Below are 18550 nucleotides of genomic sequence, written 5' to 3'. Positions count from 1 at the left end.
ATCATATTTTCATCACTCTTTCTCCAATAATTATGCTAATTATTCAAAATCAGAAGACATGGCATTCTACCCTTCTGAAAGAAGCTGATCAACACCTCTTCTGGTAAGGACCGTTTTCTGCAATTTCAACTTTACTTCCAAACAATTCCACCTGCAGCATTCAGAACCAGGTCACTTGGAAGTTGCACAAGTCTGAACTGAAGTCAGTGCCATACACATACACTGCTCTAAATCTAATCTAAAAAGATGTGATTCCTTGTTGTTTTTTGATGTTCAGACACCGTTAGAAAAATCTAGCCTGGGTCACATATGATACAAAAAAAACTGTAATTGAGTTACTTTTACATGCAATGTGAACACTGCCCATGCAGAAACAAAAAAAAAATTGACACTTGATAGAGGCTTAATAGAACTTTCATGAAGGCTCAAACACAATAATAATTTGTCTTCCTTTATCACCATCATATCTAATGTAGCAAAAAAGTCTCCAGGCCTCATGACCTTGAACAGGAAGCAGTGATTTGTTTTGAAACTGAATAAGTAGCTTGAAACAAAATATAACTGTTGACAGGTTACCAGGAGCATAAAATGCAAAGGGCTGGCATGGGAAGGGCACAGACCTTGATAGGAACAATAATTAAATGCATCATGCTCAATGCTATTGTGATCAGGGAAAGACTGGTATATTTTACACAATATCAAAGAAGGATTATGATACATACACAGGAAGTAAATGCTGTTTCCTCAAACTATGAAGAAGGAAAAGATGCTCACTTGGAATATATAAAATGCTATTTCAAATGACAAAGAACATGTGGTCCAAAATTCATATGGGCATCTTTCATCCTTCCCTATTAATCTTGAAATTTGGCAGTACTTCCTTAATCCCCCAAAATAACCACAAAGGAGATTTTAAAAGGCCATTCATTCCAAGCGCTCTTTGAATCTGTGAACAGATCCAGGATCTCAATTGACAGTAATGAATGAAGCCAGAGACATTTTTAAAAGATTCAAAAACATTTGATGATTAAATTTACGGTGTTTCTAATAAAATTGATCATGTCACCTTAAGGCCATGTCAAATTACACATCTTTTCCAATGATTTTCAATCATAGACTCCATTTACATAATCCTTGTGAGTCACATAAACCAGGTTTCCATCTAAGGAGTTATTGCGAAAAAATATTTAGCGCTTCAAATTTTAGCTGCTGGAAATGCTAATTATCGATAAAATGTTGTACATGTCGACATATTTTTCCGTTTAACTTTAGCTCATAAATTCCATATCGATACTTCAGATGTCGCAAAAACTACATTGGAAACACTTTTTGTCTGAAAAAAAAGGCTTTAACACAAATAAATGTGTCACATGATACATTTTCATCACGTGCAATCAAAATGAGAATAGCGGAGCGGTTCACATGGTCTGATGAAGAGACTCGTTATTTCTTGTGATGAGCCAATGTAGTAGCGGATAGGCTGGGTCTCCTGCTACTAAAAGGGGTACCTGAACTCCCTCCACATCAACTGTAGCCTGGGGGTGTCTCTCAGGATGTCTAAATAATACAAAAACCGCAAAGGTAATTTACTGTGCCAGTCAAAATATTGAATAAACCATGTGTTTCATTATCTAAACATTTTTTTCTTATTATTAAATGGCAGATGTTTTAGCATATATGAGAAATTCTCTCATTAATATTAACTTTAGTTTTTTTTTTTATTAAACGTTATTTTGTATTAATTCAAATTTCAGTTTTAATTAAAAACCTTAAGGGAAGCAGGTTACAGTACTAATTCAGTTGTTATCGCACTGAGAAGGGATGTTGAAAGGTAGGCTCACCTGTACAGATCCGATGCTGCAAACACAGCTGCATCATGGGCACTTCCAGGAGTGCCAACGCAAATGTCTCATATCATGCACCTGTCATCAACAAGGGCCTGGAGAACAATAGATGGCCATCCTTTGCGATTAATGTAATCGCGGTAGCCTTCCGTCGGGGGAAGAATAGGTACATGCGTGCCATCCAGCGCACCGTAAATCTGTGGCACAAGATGTACCAAGGAATTGCGTTATGCAATTTCATTGGCCTCCGCTACAGTCGGAAGTCTGATATAACACCGCATTAATTTTTCTTTAATAGTGGTGCACACAGCATTTACACATCGATGGACGGTAGTTTTACTAACCCCGAAAGTTTCTTCAACTACTCTATACTCGGCGCAGGTTGCCAGCTTGTAAAGGGCGATGGCAATCCGCTTTTGGGTTGGAACTGGTGGTCAGTGGCAACCTGTGATGGGCGCAACAACAGGGCTGATAAATCCACACAATATCTCAAATGTCGGCCGTGTCATTCTAAAATGTTGCAGCCAGAGATTTTCTGTGAAGTGTCTCTCCACCACCTCCTCCCAGAAGGTCTTATTCCGTCTTCTCTCCCATACCCGTGGGTTTCGTCGCACTGGGGTACTTTCTTTGAGCTCAGGGGCTATCGGACAAGCAACTGCTTCATTCTGCTGTCGTCTTCGGTAATTATGTACAATTCCAATTATTTGTGAAACAACAGTAAGCTGGCAAATTTCAAAAACACTGTCTGAATAATCTCTCCATTTCTTTGTTTCATTGTTTAGTGGAGGGGGTGTAACGTGGAACACAAAAGGTAGATAATTTGCGACATACACAAAATTATGTATGGAAACGGCTCAAGGGCAGATTTTTTTTCGCGATACAACAAAACTTATGCGACAGTTCGTTTCGGGGGGGATGACGTCATCACGCACACCATTTTATCAATAAAAAGCCAGTTGGATGGAAACAGGCTGAAGACAGCAAATTTCGCACGTTTTTTTTACGTATATTCTGTTTGTCGATTAACAAAACGTCACAAAAAACTGGATGGAAACTTGGCTATACAGTAGTGGTGCATTCCACTGACCACCATTTGTGGAGTTTGATATATCCAGCGGCACAGTCCAACTAGTCTACGGACCACTCCAACACAATCAAACTTTGCCTCAAGTCGAAGGGATGGACTCTACATGCATAAGAACTGACAACCAATGTGTGCTCTTGAGGAAGCACAAAGCATACAGTGCAGCTATGAGGAATGAGGAACACAGACATTTTACACCCTGCAAACAGATGAGAGGCTTGTGTGTCTGATGTTTTGTGTACAGCAACAGAATGGAAATACAAAAAGAGCAGATATTGCAGCTGAACTTGCCATACATGTAAACCCTCTGGCTCAGTCAAACAGCATATTATTGTCATTCAGAAAAGAAGGTGAGCTCTAGATACGTTAGAAATGTGAAACTATGCTAGAAAGTCATCATGGAGTTGCGTAATTTGATATGCCCAGTGATTTCTAGTCGTGTAAATTGATGGTAATGAGATCAGCAACTTAGTCATCAATGTTGACACCCCCCCTCTATCTATCTAGAAGTTGTGTAATGTGACATTGGTATTTTCAGAAAATCATGAACAAACAAATTCACAAGCAAGATGTACGCAACCTCGGTAATTACTAACACGAACGGAGATAAAATCATCGAACACAAAAATATAATGTACACTTTTAGAGACTACTATAAATCCCTATATACTACTGAGTTTAAAGAAGACAATATACAATCTAATGCATTTCTGGATAAATTACAGATACCACAAATTGACGCTTTTAGTGTGGAGGAACTCGATAAACCTCTGTCATTATCAGAATTACTGGATGCTATAAAGTCACTCCAAGGTGGAAAAGCAGCAGGCCCTGACGGCTACCCTGCAGAGTTTTACAAGAAATTCTCCGCTCAGCTAGCTCCCCTCCTATTAGCAACATTTACAGAAGCCAGAGATAACCAAACCTTTCGCCAAGCACTAATCACTGTCTTTCCAAAACAAAATAAGGACTTATTACAATGTGCATCATACAGACCAATTTCACTTCTGAATAACGACGTTAAAATACTCTCTAAAATCATAGCTAGAAGGATGGAGAAAGTGCTCCCTCGGTAATATCACAAGACCAAACTGGATTTATTAGGGGCCGACACTTATCTTCAAATCTTCGACGCCTGTTTAATGTAATATACTCACCAACTAAATCAAACACCCCAGAAATATTATTATCATTGGATGCAGAAAAAGCATTCGACATGATTGAATGGAAATACCTTTTACTATTTTGGAGAAGTTTGGGTTTGGCCCGAACATTTGTGCATGGATTAAATTACTGTATACTAACCCAGAAGCTTCAGTTTGCATCAATAACATTTGCTCAGACTACTTTAAACTAGAACGTGGCACAAGACAAGGATGCCCTTTGTCACCACTGCTGTTTGCAATTGCCATTGAACCACTGGCAATACATTGTCGAAATACTGATCAGATAAAGGGGATTAGCAGAGAAGGACTGGAACAGAAAATCTCATTATATGCAGATGACATGGTACTGTATATATCGGACCCAGAAAATTCTGTGCCTGCAGTCTTAGCAGCACTCACAGAATTTCAAAAGCTCTCTGGTCTCAGAATTAATCTGAATAAAAGTGTACTCTTTCCGTGAATTCAAGCATATAATATTAGATTAGACACCCTTCCTTTTATCATTGCAGAACAGTTTAAATACCTCGGGGTAAACATCACAAGTAAACATAAAGCTCTTTATCAACAAAATTTCGTCGTCTGCATGGAAAAAATTAAACAAGACTTGCATAGATGGTCAACCCTTCATCTCACACTAGCTGGAAGAATTAACACTGTTAAGATGAATATTCTTCCTAAGCTCCTTTTTATTTCAAAACATACCAATATACATTAATAAATCGTTCTTTAAGCAATTAGATTCAACAATAACCTCATTTATTTGGAATTCTAAACATCCACGCATCAAAAGAGCGACCCTACAAAGACAAAAGGCAGAAGGCGGCATGGCTCTACCTAACTTCCAGTTTTATTACTGGGCAAATATACAGTCGATAAGAACCTGGACACAAATAGAAGAACATACACAGGCATGGACCGCAATAGAAGTAAAATCCTGCAGTACTTCTTTGTATTCCTTGCTCTGCTCCAATAAACACACGCTATCGGCAATACACTAATAACCCAATTGTGCTCCACTCACTTAGAATCTGGAACCAATGTAGAAAGCATTTTAAGACGGAGAAGCTTCTTTCTGTGGCACCCTGCAAAAGAACCACCTCTTTCAACCCTCACAAACATATGCAGTTTTAATATCTGGAAAAATTTGGAATTAACTTGCTTAGAGATCTTTATATAGACAACGCCTTTGCATCCTATGAACAATTACATTCCAAATTTAACATTCCAGCTACAAATTTCTTTCACTATCTTCAAATCAGGAACTTTGTTAAACAGAACCTTCCAGATTTTCCTCATCTTGCACCCTCATCCACGCTGGAAAAATTATTGCTCAATTTCAAGGAGTTAGACTCCATCTCTACAATATATAAAATCCTTTTACAATCCCTTCCTTTCAAAGATCCAAGAGGACACTGGGAAAATGACCTCTCAATTAATATATCAGAAAAGGAGTGGAAAGTAGCAATGCAGAGAATTCACTCAAGCTCCATATGCAAAGCATACAATTATACAACTCAAAATTATATATCGAGCACATCTGTCTCGACTAAAACTCTCCAAAATGTTTCCAGGGCATGATCCAACCTGCGAACGTTGCAACCAAGCCCCAGCCTCACTAGGTCACATGTTCTGGGCCTGCACCAAATTAACATTATTCTGGACAAAAATTTTAATTACCTCTCAGACAGTCTTGGACTCACAATCCCTCCTAACCCATTAACAGCTGTGTTTGGGGTTCTTCCAGAGGGTCTTAAAGTGGAGAAAGACAAACAAATTGTGATTGCATTCACTACACTGTTGGCACGCAGACTTATTCTGATAAACTGGAAGAACCCAAACTCTCCTCTTTAAGTCAGTGGGAAACTGATGTGTTATATTATTTAAAATTGGAAAAATCAAATACTCAGTTAGAGGATCTGTGCAGACTTTTTTCAAAACATGGCAGGATCTAATCAGTAATATTTTGAAATGAGTTTATAAAGCACAGAGAATTTGTTGATTTAGGTATTTTTACAAGCCTTAAATTTTACACCGTTTGGCTTGCTCTCTCTCTCAAGGGTGGGGATCGATCTGTTCTTAGCATAATTCTTTTGTTTTGTAAAAACTTGATTGCTATGTATTGATTGTAATAAAATTAATAAATAAAATAAAAAAAAAAAAAAAGAAAATCATGAACAAAAAAACTGTGCTAGAAATGCCCAAAGGGCAAGCAGCTATTGTATTTTGTTCTTTCAGCTATGTCTTCTAATCATTATACTTATAAATTCTATTATACAACTCCTTGAATCTACAAATTTTTCAACAGAGAAAAAAAAAACTTTCCAGCAGCCTTTTTAAACAATGCGGAGTATGGGCTATTTAAATAGTTCTCCCTAAAAGCAAAGAAAAACAGCTGGACACTGGTAGTAACATTCCAAGCATGGAGACATGATTAGATTTAAACAATAATATTTAATTGCAGTAAATGTGCTGCCACTAAGTAATGTTGCCACTACACAACTGTACTCAACTCTTGTGAAACAAAAGTTTAAAAAGTTTGATTATTGTAAAATTTGATTCACAAAGCCCACTTTTTTAAAATAAGTAAACAATGTAGTCTCTTAGTGATGCTGCAGTACATTACAAGTATTAAGAGAAACTAACATCTACTACTAGCACCTAGCAATCTTTTCTCAACTTTGTCAAGTTTGTCTTTGCCTTCAAAAAAAGCTATACTACAAAGACCACTGGTGTTGATATGCTATTTCCTATAAACCAAAAAGGTAATGCAGATCTCTGTATCATCTATTTCATCTCAGTAGAGACAACATAGCTTCTGCAAACTTTCTTCTAAACAATTAGAACACTTCAAAATACACATTGCTACATGAGGTATAACAACATGGGGTTAATTCTACTAAATTCTCCAGGCAACTTAAACAATTTGAATGAAGCACAAAAGGCTATTATACTTATAAGTGAGTGTTTCCACTTGCAAAGCACACTATGAAATTGAATGTGATAATGTCATGTCTATTAAAATATTAATAATGTTGCACTACAGATTTCTAAGTGGGGTAGCTTTGTAATTCATATCACAAAGTGCAGCCAAACAGTGACCATGGTCACTTACCCAAAACAAATAAAAAATATTTTAAACATGCACTCAATGAATTCTGACTGCCCTTCGATCCCTTCCTATTAATCTTAAATCGAACTTTGCCACCACTGCAAAGTAACTAGCTACCACTTTGCTTGAAAATTCAGTTCTCATCAGCCGCCCTATTTTGTTCTATATTCACCACACTGTATCTAGCACAATAGCCAGCCTATTCTCACCACACTCTCTTTCAACTAATAACATTTTCAGATATCATCTACAAATACTGAAGAAGTAGATTAGTCAAAATCTGAACTCCACCCTGTTATAGGAATAGAGGATATGGCTTCTGAACCAGGCAGTCTACCAAAAGTTTCTGTTTCTGAATCCCTATTCAGTTCCACAATGTGCTGACCACCCACAAGCACACCCATTGAACACTGCTAATATACAACACCTACTACTGACCTGTGATCTGTTTCTCCACTTCTCAACGCAGACTTGTGTTTCAGGTAAGGCTAAAGATGACATCATTCCAAACAACACACACCTGTTTCCTGGCAAAGTCCCACCTCTTCCCTCTCATGCAGCTTGTTAACATTGTAGCACTCAGCCTTTGCCAGCATAATGCAGAGAGCACAACCAAAAGCTCATGTATTCAGGAGCATCAAAAAAAACAAAAAAAGAAAAAATATCACGGATGCAGAAGTCCTGTTGCAGCGTCCTAGTTGACTTTGCTAACTAACATCCTCCTATTTGTGGTGACTCAGCCTTCTAAAGGAATTTCTGTTGTTTTATATTCATTCAAAACGCTCAGTATTTACAAAGAGATTACTCTGCAGCAGATCAGGAACGATACTCTATTACTAAGCGCAGAAGGCTTGCAAGATTGAATTGTATAGGGAGTCCTGCATGGTTTGAGCATGATGGGGAACAATGTTACTGGCGCAGTATCTGTGATCCCAGAAAAGAACACAGATTACAAAAGCTTGGCAGAGGGGTGGGTGGGTGTGTGTGTGTGTGTGTGTGTGTGTGTGCATGCATGCATGGGGTTGTAGTTCATAAAAATATAAGCACATGGATCCCTAAAGAGTTTAAAGACAAAACAGATACTGTGAAGGACTTCTGCAGTTTTTTTTTTCCCCACAAGTTGAATGCTAGCCAGCACCATCTCCTCCTCTTCCTTCCTGGCCGCCATCAAAGGAATTCCAAAGAATCCCACTCCACTCACAACAACATTTGTACACAAAGCCTCTCCTCTCATCATCAATGCATTTTCCCAGGTCTTTTGGTAACTAGCTTAGCATCCACAGAGAAAGGAAGGAAACACTGACAGTACCAAGTTACTCACACATATATATTTATGAAAGACTTGAGAATCACAGTCAAAAACAAACAAGGCTTTATCATCTATAGCAAATAAAACATTTATTACAGCATTTAGGCAGCTACACAAAGTGTGTGGCCTTGAGAATTAAACCAAAACAAAAACTTTGGTTACAAACATTTTTCGGACAGCACAATACTGTACAGTAATAGTAGTTAGCACTGCTGCTTCACAACTGTATAGTTCCAGGTTTGAATCTCTGCCCATGAACCATCTGTATACAGTTTACACACACTCATTCTCTCTGTATCTGTGTTGGTTTGTCTATGGAAACTGTTAGTTTTTCCTTTCTCGTCCTAAAGATGAGATGCATCCATTTTTTTTTCTCGTCCTAAAGATACTGTTGGGCCCTTATGAGTAAGTGGGCTTGAATGCTGAAAACAATGGACTGTTCCTCTGTCCAAGGTTGGGCCCTAGAATGATGAATGCTGAATGGACAAGCTGCAGTTCTCACAACCACAAAATGGGAAAAGCAGGTTTTACAAAGTATGGAGCCTGGGAAAATATTTGGAGACTTTAAAACAAGAAATCTTAATCATTTTCATAAACAACTTGTATGTATCTAGTCAGCCAGCCTAAAGTAAAGTAGTTGTGAATATTAAATATTTCTTCACTGATAACAAACATTTTTTTCAAATGTTGTTGGTAAGAATTATAAAGCTGCATAATATAAGCATGTCCATTTCCTTCATGGGAGTTAAATTTTTTAAATATGAATATGGCTTTTTCAATTAAGACGGTAGGCAGTAAAGGGATCAACTACTAAGATTATACAGCTTTATGCACAGGTGTTCTCATTCTTACTAGCTCAAGCCTAACTACTGTAACTGTACTTTCTCCTAAGGCAACAAGTGTGCAATTGCGTAAAATCACACTGGTCGCACTAAATTGAACTCATCTGCAATCTAATAACTGGCAGCACGACATAATAGCATAATAACTATATTTCATAATTTCAATACTTTTGTGTTGGAGGGGCAATGGTCCAGTATTAAGTAGGCTTGCACATATGACTTTGTTCGTGTCTGACTTTGTCTCCTATAACAAGAGTGTAGATCCCTCAGAGATTTATTTTCTCGAGAAATGCTATTAAGCATAACTTTGTTCTCCAGTGCCAACTGGCCATGTCTTAATTACAAAGGACTTCATATCGTAATGTTTTGTTTTTGATAATCAACTGCTTGAGTGTTCTCATATATAAATATTTGCTGTTAATGTGCTATGGTCATGGTAAATTTGTGCAAGTGTTCCAAGTCTGTGGCCTGTACTAAGCGAAGAGTGTTATTGAACACTAAACAAAAATGGTCAAATGGAGCTAGTTAGAATAAGTATACAGTTTTGAGTCATGCAATAAATCCAGCAGTTAAAAAGACAAACAGGCACCCTAAACAGAACTCTGAAATATACTCACTGGTATTGTCTAGTAATAAAAAGGTCACAATTTAGTCACAACAATTTAAAATATTCTAAATTTCATATGGTGCCTTAAAATAAACAGTCTTGACACTTTGAAGATAACAGGAGTGGATTTTAATAGCTATAGCTTGAGATGTCTACAATTAATATTAGATTAACAACTATATAATTACATTTTAAAATTGAAATGCCTTGATGCAAAGCAATGCCCAGTATAGATTCTTTTCAATTAAATAGTCATGTGAGGGCAGTATTTAAACTACGAATAAGATTGTTTAACATCCAGAAGTACAATAAACACCTTATGCAAAAATAAAGAATACTAAATGTAGCTCAGTTTTAGTATGAATACTGTTTATTTTGTGCAGATACCAAAGCATGTCATTAACAATGCACCGTCATGCACAAAAACAAGTATGCCACTTGTGAGGTCGAACTACCGAAATCTACTAAATCAGCAGCTCTAGCAAGCAAAGAAGACCAGCCAAAAAAAGTCACACAATTGTTATTTGCTATCAACCATGTTACAATTCACTGTTGTTGACTGCAAACATTTTCACCAACTAATAAATTATCTTCACCAAAGGCACCACATTCCATTACAAGACACTGTCTCCAGCCATATAAAAGTAATTTCTGAATCAGCCTAAAGACAAGAAAACCCAACTAGCCACAAATTACACTTTAGTATTGTACTAACAGCCAGAAGGTGTATCATAATAATGTGATGCTACATACATGAACACTACTAGAAAATACAGGGGTTACTACAGACACAAGTTTTCCAGAAAAAGGTATATCCAAGAGTCTTGTCTATAACCTAACTGCTACTCCATACACCCATCGTCTTGTAGGCAAAGTGCTAAATGTTTTCAAGATAACACATGGACCACTGTACCCATTAAATACAGCAGCATGTTGCATTTATACACTACAAGTCACAGATGGATTAAACTTTTATATTAACGGAGGCAAGAGGCTACTTCTGCACATCTGTAACACCCATGTACATCAATATGACTCTGCGTTAAAATTCATAGAACACTTTCCAGTAACATAACTAATTGCTTGAGAAACACTTTCCCTTAATAACAAAAAAACTCTTTTATATCATACTCAAACAAAAAAAAATTCCAGGAAATATAAGAATGTCCTATTTTCTGCATTATTACAAAAAGTGTCTCTTCATAGCAATTAAGTTAAAGTTCATGTTTTTTTTTCAACAAATGACTATCAATTATAGTCAGAATTTGCATTTCCAGTTTGAGAAGTTGCAAGTTAAACATCCAGCCTAACATTACTAGTCGATGACTATGAACCAAAACACTGTAGGTACCAATCCTAAACTAACACTCCTATAAAGTAATTTAGTCAGAAGTAATTGTAAGGAGTGAACACTTTTATATTACAAAATTTTAATCTGTTGGGGGGAAAAATAAAAAAAAGTAAGATTTTTAATTGTTACTGGTGTTACACATATCCACTGCTGTATATTGCATGCATGGGTAGGCCAAGATTCAGGAGGAACAGCGTGGTTTTCGTCCTGGACGCGGAACAGTGGACCAGCTCTACGCCCTTAGCAAGGTCCTGGAGAGTGCATGGGAGTTTGCCCAACCAGTTTACATTTTTTTTGTGGACTTGGAAAAGGCGTTTGACCGTGTCCCTCGGGTAATCCTGTGGGGGGGGGCTCAGGGAGTGTGGGGTACCGGACCCCCTGATAAGGGCTGTTCGGTCCTTGTACAACCTGTGTCAGAGCGTGGTCTGCATTGCCAGCAGTAAGTCGAACCCGTTTCCAGTGAGAGTTGGACTCCGCCAGGGCTGCCCTTTGTCATTGATTCTGTTCATAATTTTTATGGACAGAATTTCTAGGTGCAGCCAGGCTATTGAGGGGGTCCGGTTTGGTGGACTCAGGATTGGGTCACTGCTTTTTGCAGATGATGTAGTCCTGTTTGCTTCATCAGGCCGTGATCTTCAGCTCTCTCTGAATCGGTTTGCAGCTGAGTGTGAAGGGGCTGGGATGGGAATCACCACCTCCAAATCCGAGACCATGGTCCTCAGCCGGAAAAGGGTGGAGTGCCCTCTCAGGGTTGGGAGCGAGTGAGGCAAGAATGGAGCGTGAGATTGTCAGGCGGATCGGTGCAGTGTCCGCAGTGATGCAGGCTCTGCATCGGTCTGTCGTGGTGAAAAAGGAGCTAAGCCGTAAGGCAAGGCTCTCAATTTACCAGTCGATCTATGTTCCTACCCTCACCTATGGTCATGAGCTATGGGTAGTGACCAAAAGAACAAGATCTCAAATACAAGCGGCTGAAATGAGTTTCCTCTGCAGGGTGTCTGGGCCTTCCTTTAAAGATAGGATGAGAAGCTCAGTCATCCGGGAGGGGCTCAGAGTACAGCCGCTGCTTCTCCGCATCGAGAGGAGTCAGATGAGGTGGCTTGGGCATCTGATCAGGATGCCTCCCTGGCGAGGTGTTCCTGGCACGTCCAACCGGGAGGAGGCCCCGGGGAAGACCCAGGACACGCTGGAGGGACTATGTCTCCTGGCTGGCCTGGGAATGCCACGGGATTCCCCCAGAAGAGCTAGAAGAAGTGGCCGGGTAGAGAGATGTCTGGGCATCCCTGCTCAAGCTGCTGCCTCCGTGATCTGACCTCGGATAAGCGGAAGAAGATAGATGGATGGATGGATGGGTAGGCTAAGACCAAAATACACTTCTAAAGTTAGTTCAAAGCCATTACTAATATTATGCATAATGTAATGTGTACAACTCTAGTATCTAACTAAAATAAAACAAGACCATCCAATGCTATGCTTTTTACTCATTTTTCCTCTCATGCCTCACACCTGACTTGCTACATAAGCACTCTCATTAGTAAGATGGTGGGCTTTAATATACAACCAACTGATGCAAAACCTACAGCAAAAACAAAGGACAATCAATATACCACCATCACACAATAGCCCACACCTATTAAATGGGTCAAACTACTAATCATAGAGACATTAAGTTAAACTGCCTCAAGATTGAAATGCATGCTGATAAAAATGGGGGGAGTCATTTTACCACACCAGTCAACAAAGTGTCAAATCATGGTAGGTGATATTCAACTTCTTTGACGATTGTTAATGATTGGGTTCATTTAGTTGGCTAACAGGCATGCTCAAATATTACACTACCATTGCTGACAATGTTGAAGAAGATGATGATGACTTAATCCCCATAAAATGTTCTTAAGATGCCACCTTTGCTGGTTAATGAAAATGTTTCCACTTTCTAGTACAGTATTTTCCTTATTTCTAATGCACTGTATCAGTGTGTGCTCCTAACCTCTCTCTCTCTGTAGAGAATTACATTAAACTTTCCCATGCCGAAATGTGTACTTATTACATCCAAGAAAGATCATTTTGTTTGATTAAATCAATACAAATTTTAACTATATTTTTTAATAAAAAAGAATGGAAAACGAATCTACACACTACTTTTTCCCTGCTATTGGTGAGAATAAATATGTCAAGGTAAAACTACTATACTTTTAACATTTCAGAAGGTCACCATAAGTGTTCATAAAATGCTCTCAGTTAGGTAAGGGCAAAAACCTTAAAAAACATTTATCCCATCCTGATTGCACCTTGTTTATATCTGATAGATGAGACATGGCAGAAAATAGAAGCAGATGTCTAATTATTATTGGTTTAAGAAGATGCTTGCTCAACCGCTCACAGTCATTCAAATCCTATTAAAGGCACTCTGTGACACACCGTCCTACCTCAGCTATTACTCTGTTTAAAACTCACATATGTGAAGTACTAATTATTCAAATTTGAAGCATCAATTTTATGAAAGATGGCTCCTCCCATCTTGCATGAACTGCACTGTCAGAGATATGACATATAGCACAATCAGCAGCTATCTTTAGATATATAATTTATGCTGACCCACAATAAGTAAGGCTCAAACTTTAGAAAAGACTATCTATAAACTTTCAGAAGCTTATTAGTTAGGTGAGGCGATATAGTTAAGAGATGGATAGCACAACATCTACAGTTGTCTACTACAAATCCATCCATCCATCCATTTTCCAACAAATCAACAAGAAGAAATTAAGCAGAGTTAAATGAATACTTTCTGTTACATCAACTCCTGCCCCAGATTATTTGTGAGTCTAAGGCACACATTACATTTATTATTCTCATGGGGAAACTTGTTATGCCAGAACAGGGCAAACAAAATAAGAAATACTACGTATTAGATAAGTACACAGTTGACCAAATAAAACAATATACTGCTACAAATAGTGTGGCAATGAAATGAAAGCTGATGAATAAGAATGGTACAGTCCTAAGCAGCATGCCTGTCTGGTAAGTCTTCATTTAACAAAACATTGTTTAAAGGGAGCTGAAGACGAAATAGCCGTCATTATCAATCCTCTCCTGATCCACACAGATTACTTCAATCTGCTGTTATCCCACTAATCCTACTGAGCCTGGTGCAAAACAAGGATGTCTGGGAAAAGGAAGGAATACACAGTCGGAAAATATTAAGTTATGTCTGTCACAACACTCATATTGCTACACAGAATTTTCCAGATTAAAAACAGAAGATAATTTACCACAGGTATTATTTTTTTGCACATATGGATTTTGAGTTGGAGAATATTACATTAATTCTAAATGCAATATGATCTAACCTGTTATGCCTGGAATTCTATTTTTCCAGCTTATACACAAACTCAAACTTGCAGTCTAAGATTATTTAGCTCACCTTTAAAAGTCATGCTAAGCAGAAATAGAATGTTTAAAAATAGTACTTGGCACATCAATCAATACCTTGAACACAGATAAATTTCATTTGTTCATTTTCCAAACCCATTAATTCCAGTACAAGACTCAAGCCTACCTCTGTAAGATCAGGTGTAAAGCAGGAATTTATCCTGGAAGGAATAAAGGGAACATGCAGTACCTCTCACAAACACTCTTACTTAAACTTGGAAAATTTACAATAACTAGTTAAGCTAATATGCATGTCTTTAGGACGCAAATGTCAGTTTACCAACCTTAAATAGAAATAGCAGTTTAGAGATCTGTATGTTAAATAGAACTGCACCCTTCCTACTGAAAACAACCATCAAATAATAAAAGAAGTCAAAGTCTTAAAATCAAATAATACATGGAATGCAGCATTTGGCTGCTATTACATCTATTTCAAGTTATTTTTAACCTACACTAAAATCATTAAAAGCTGCCTGATGGCTTGGTAAATGTAGGATTTTCTGATGAGTAGATTATTCACAAGTAATGTCAGGAAATGGATGGATGGAGGAAGGGATAATGTGTAACCATTTACTTTTTTCCCCCACAAGGGGCAGTGTGAAAAAAAAATACACTGCCAAACAGTCAACCAGCCCTCTGGCAGTATTCACCTAAAAGATACAAACACTCTCATTCCTGTAAATATAAAAAAACACAGCTTTCACAGGAGTCTTCTTCAAAACAAATATGAAATAAAAAAATATAAGCAAAAACTTGAAAACATGCTTATCTTTGGTTTCCTCTTACATTTATTTTGAAAAATAAAATTCACTTAAAAGTGTAATTCTTAATAAAAGAATTTTCCTTTGTTTATAAATTTTTAAACAGAATTTATTCATCTTGCTCCTTAGTATGGTCACAGCTAAATACTGTTGTTTAACCACCAAACATAAAATAAGTGACTAGAATAATAATCAAGCAAAGACTTTTTTGTTAAGCAAAGCTACAAAGCTTATGCTTATTCTGTTTCAGCTTACTCTGACTCTCCGTTAAATAGACTTACTTCACCCAATGTACAAACACATTCTCTAAAACTAGTTTGGCTGTGTTTCTTAGCCTGAATTTTGCTGTCTTTGTGTGACTGGAAATCCTTACATCCTGTTAAAAGCTCAAAGTTGCCTATATTACAGCTGCAGAAGAATTACAACTAAATAAAAACATAGGAAACATAAAAACTATACTAATAGTATAAACAAGAAAGCAGTTTTAACTGGCACTATTAAGAATTTGGACAAAAATATGATAGGAAACTGTGGAAAAACAGAAATCTGTAAAAACTGAAAAGCTGTTTAACAGTAAAGTACAGCACAACCAAATGTGGAAGGTGTAGGAACAATAAAGCAAAAAAATAAATCTATAAAGCATGAGGGAAATGGGTCTTAAAATCCTAATTCAAATGCTATAGTTAAGTTGCTCTACATACAGACCTTGGCAATGTGGTTCAGAGAATGAAAGTAAAAAAGTAAAATAATTTTGATGAAGAGCAGAACAGATGTGCTTTTCAATGGAACTTGGGACAACTTTAACGGGACCTGTTGTCCAACCACATTTTACAGGGTACTCAAAGGATTAACATCTTCTGGGCCATAGAGGTTAATATTAATGTCATTCAGTGCCTGAAGTGAAGTCATTGTTAGCAGGGCCAGCTTTGATGTACTGTGCTCACTGCACTTTCAACATAATTATACATCACAACATGTGAGCATTGAACGGGGAAAACAGAAACCTTTGTGCTACAAGGTTTAGGTTTTGCAACTAAAGCCACAATAATAACGACACGGTCCTCACCTCTTCATTGTAGATTAACCTGCCTCTGCCCCAAATTAAGATGCATGTGAGCTACACAACAGCTCTGTGCATAAAGGTGAAAACACTACAAAAATATAGGTGTCCTGTCGCTTGTTATGGACGTTAAGTGTGTATTAAAACGCAGCCAACTCAAAAAGTACTGTTATTAAAAGGTGTTAACTTTTCTTCCAAATTATACCTTGTGTGCCATCTAAGGGGATATTTTTCCTGCGTTTATATCCAGTCTCGTGACTGCATAATTCGTCAAGACCTCTCTGCCAAGTTACCTGCCACTTAGTTATAATCACGGCAGCAGTACATTACCTTGAGCTATGAGGCCCCCACATCGAGTGGATATTCACTGAGGTGTCCAGTGAGGAGCAGCCCATAGCCAATCGGCATCCATTCATCAGATGTCTCACAGTATTCCGGTGCCCACTGTAATGCTCAGAGCAACTCGGCACAGGCTAAGTGGTGCAGAAGTAGGTCCAATGCAGCTCGATTACTAACGTGTCCCTGTGAAAATGTAAGCGCCCACTTAGGACGGCCGAGTGATTGTCAACTGAGGTTGCAATTCAGTGGTTTACTAACTATTTCTTCGTCGCAACACGTTAACATTACCAGCGCCGAATGCAGAGCACAGTGCGGCGACTAGCGAGCAAACGGCGCAAGCTCAATTGGCAATGCAGCAACTAGTGCAGCAACCCGGTCAAAGTCAACATTAAATGAGGCCAGCAACAATAACATGCATACCAGGGTTCTCACTTTAGTGCTGCAAGTCCTAGCCAGTGTGCACAGCAGGGATGAGCATGACAAAGCCCACCCGAGCGTACAGGGCTTCGGTTTGTACTCTGCAGCCACTAGCCCATTCTGGAACACTCTTAACTGTACAATGTCAGCTTCAGAAAAGCAATGTCACGGCCAAAGGACACTGGGACGGCGTCACCCGGCTACCCTCCCATCGTCATCCTCTTACCTGCCTGGCCGGCTCGGTCCGGTTCGACGGCCCAGAAAGATGTGCTATCGCCATGCTGAGAAGGTCCGGAATGTGCCTGCTGCAGAGCTGCTCTCCATTCTGAAGCGGTCGTTGAGTTCTATCGTTACAGCGCCACGCTGGTCGGATGGAGGTAGTGCAGGCCTTGTGGAGAGCGAGAGTTGCGCATACAGCGCAGCGTATACAATAAGAAGTAAGTGGAGAGTCCACACGTGAGATTTCGTTCTGTCTAAGGCGATCCAGTTTAGGAGACTCTTTAGAATGTACAGGTAGAACCTCGCACCTCCCACGTCTCAAGTCCCTTATAGTATCAGTGTATGAAGGCACATTTATTATCTTATATATAGATTTATAGGTTACTGTTACGTGTACAACTAAACAAGAATGGGAAAGTCAGCCAGTAATGCACATTTCGACATAAATGGTAGCCAGTGAAATATAAATGTTATGTGATACAGGTTACACGGGATTTTTGATTCTGGACATTTCATGCCACGCTGCACTTTAATTGGCACGGTATATTACACTCTACAGAGGGGTTCACAACTTTATTCCTGGGGTACCACTGTGGCTGCGAGTTTTCATACTAACCAGTTTCACAAATAGATGGTTCAGTCGTACTGCTAAATGGTCTAATTGTTTAATTCGTTTTTCTTCTCTTATTTTAATTTCAGAAATGTGTGCTAGTATATTAATATGTAAGTTGAATTTGCATTTTTGCCATATCTTTAAATGTTAATTTTCCTTTACCGTATGCTGTTCAATTCAAATTTTCCTGTGGAGTTTACTCCCTTAATTGAATTCAAATACTAATGGTTAGTGATGAGCAATACAGACAAAGGTAGAAATGACACTGAATACTAAAGGGAAGCAGTTACTTCAGTATAAAATTATTTTATGAGCTAATGAATAGTAAAATGCCTAAATAACTAGAACATAAAAAAGAGCAAAAGAAAGAACAATAATTCACGTAGCACACACAGATTTT

At 38.2% G+C, this 18550-nt stretch overlaps 1 protein-coding gene across 8 annotated transcripts in view; it reads right to left on the bottom strand.

The window, feature by feature from the left end:
* Window positions 1–17639, bottom strand: part of usp54a (ubiquitin specific peptidase 54a) — a 276084-nt gene extending 258445 nt beyond the window's left edge. For all 8 annotated transcript variants that reach the window (XM_039768304.1, XM_039768332.1, XM_039768343.1 and 5 more), the window contains exon 1: window positions 17545–17639. The gene's annotated coding sequence lies outside the window, so the exon portion shown is untranslated. The remainder of the gene's footprint in view (window positions 1–17544) is intronic.
* Window positions 17640–18550: the final 911 nt, after the last annotated feature.

Source organism: Polypterus senegalus, chromosome 1 (genome assembly GCF_016835505.1).
Source record: "Polypterus senegalus isolate Bchr_013 chromosome 1, ASM1683550v1, whole genome shotgun sequence".
NCBI classification, from domain to species: domain Eukaryota; kingdom Metazoa; phylum Chordata; class Cladistia; order Polypteriformes; family Polypteridae; genus Polypterus; species Polypterus senegalus.
This window is presented reverse-complemented; position numbering and strand designations above follow the sequence as displayed.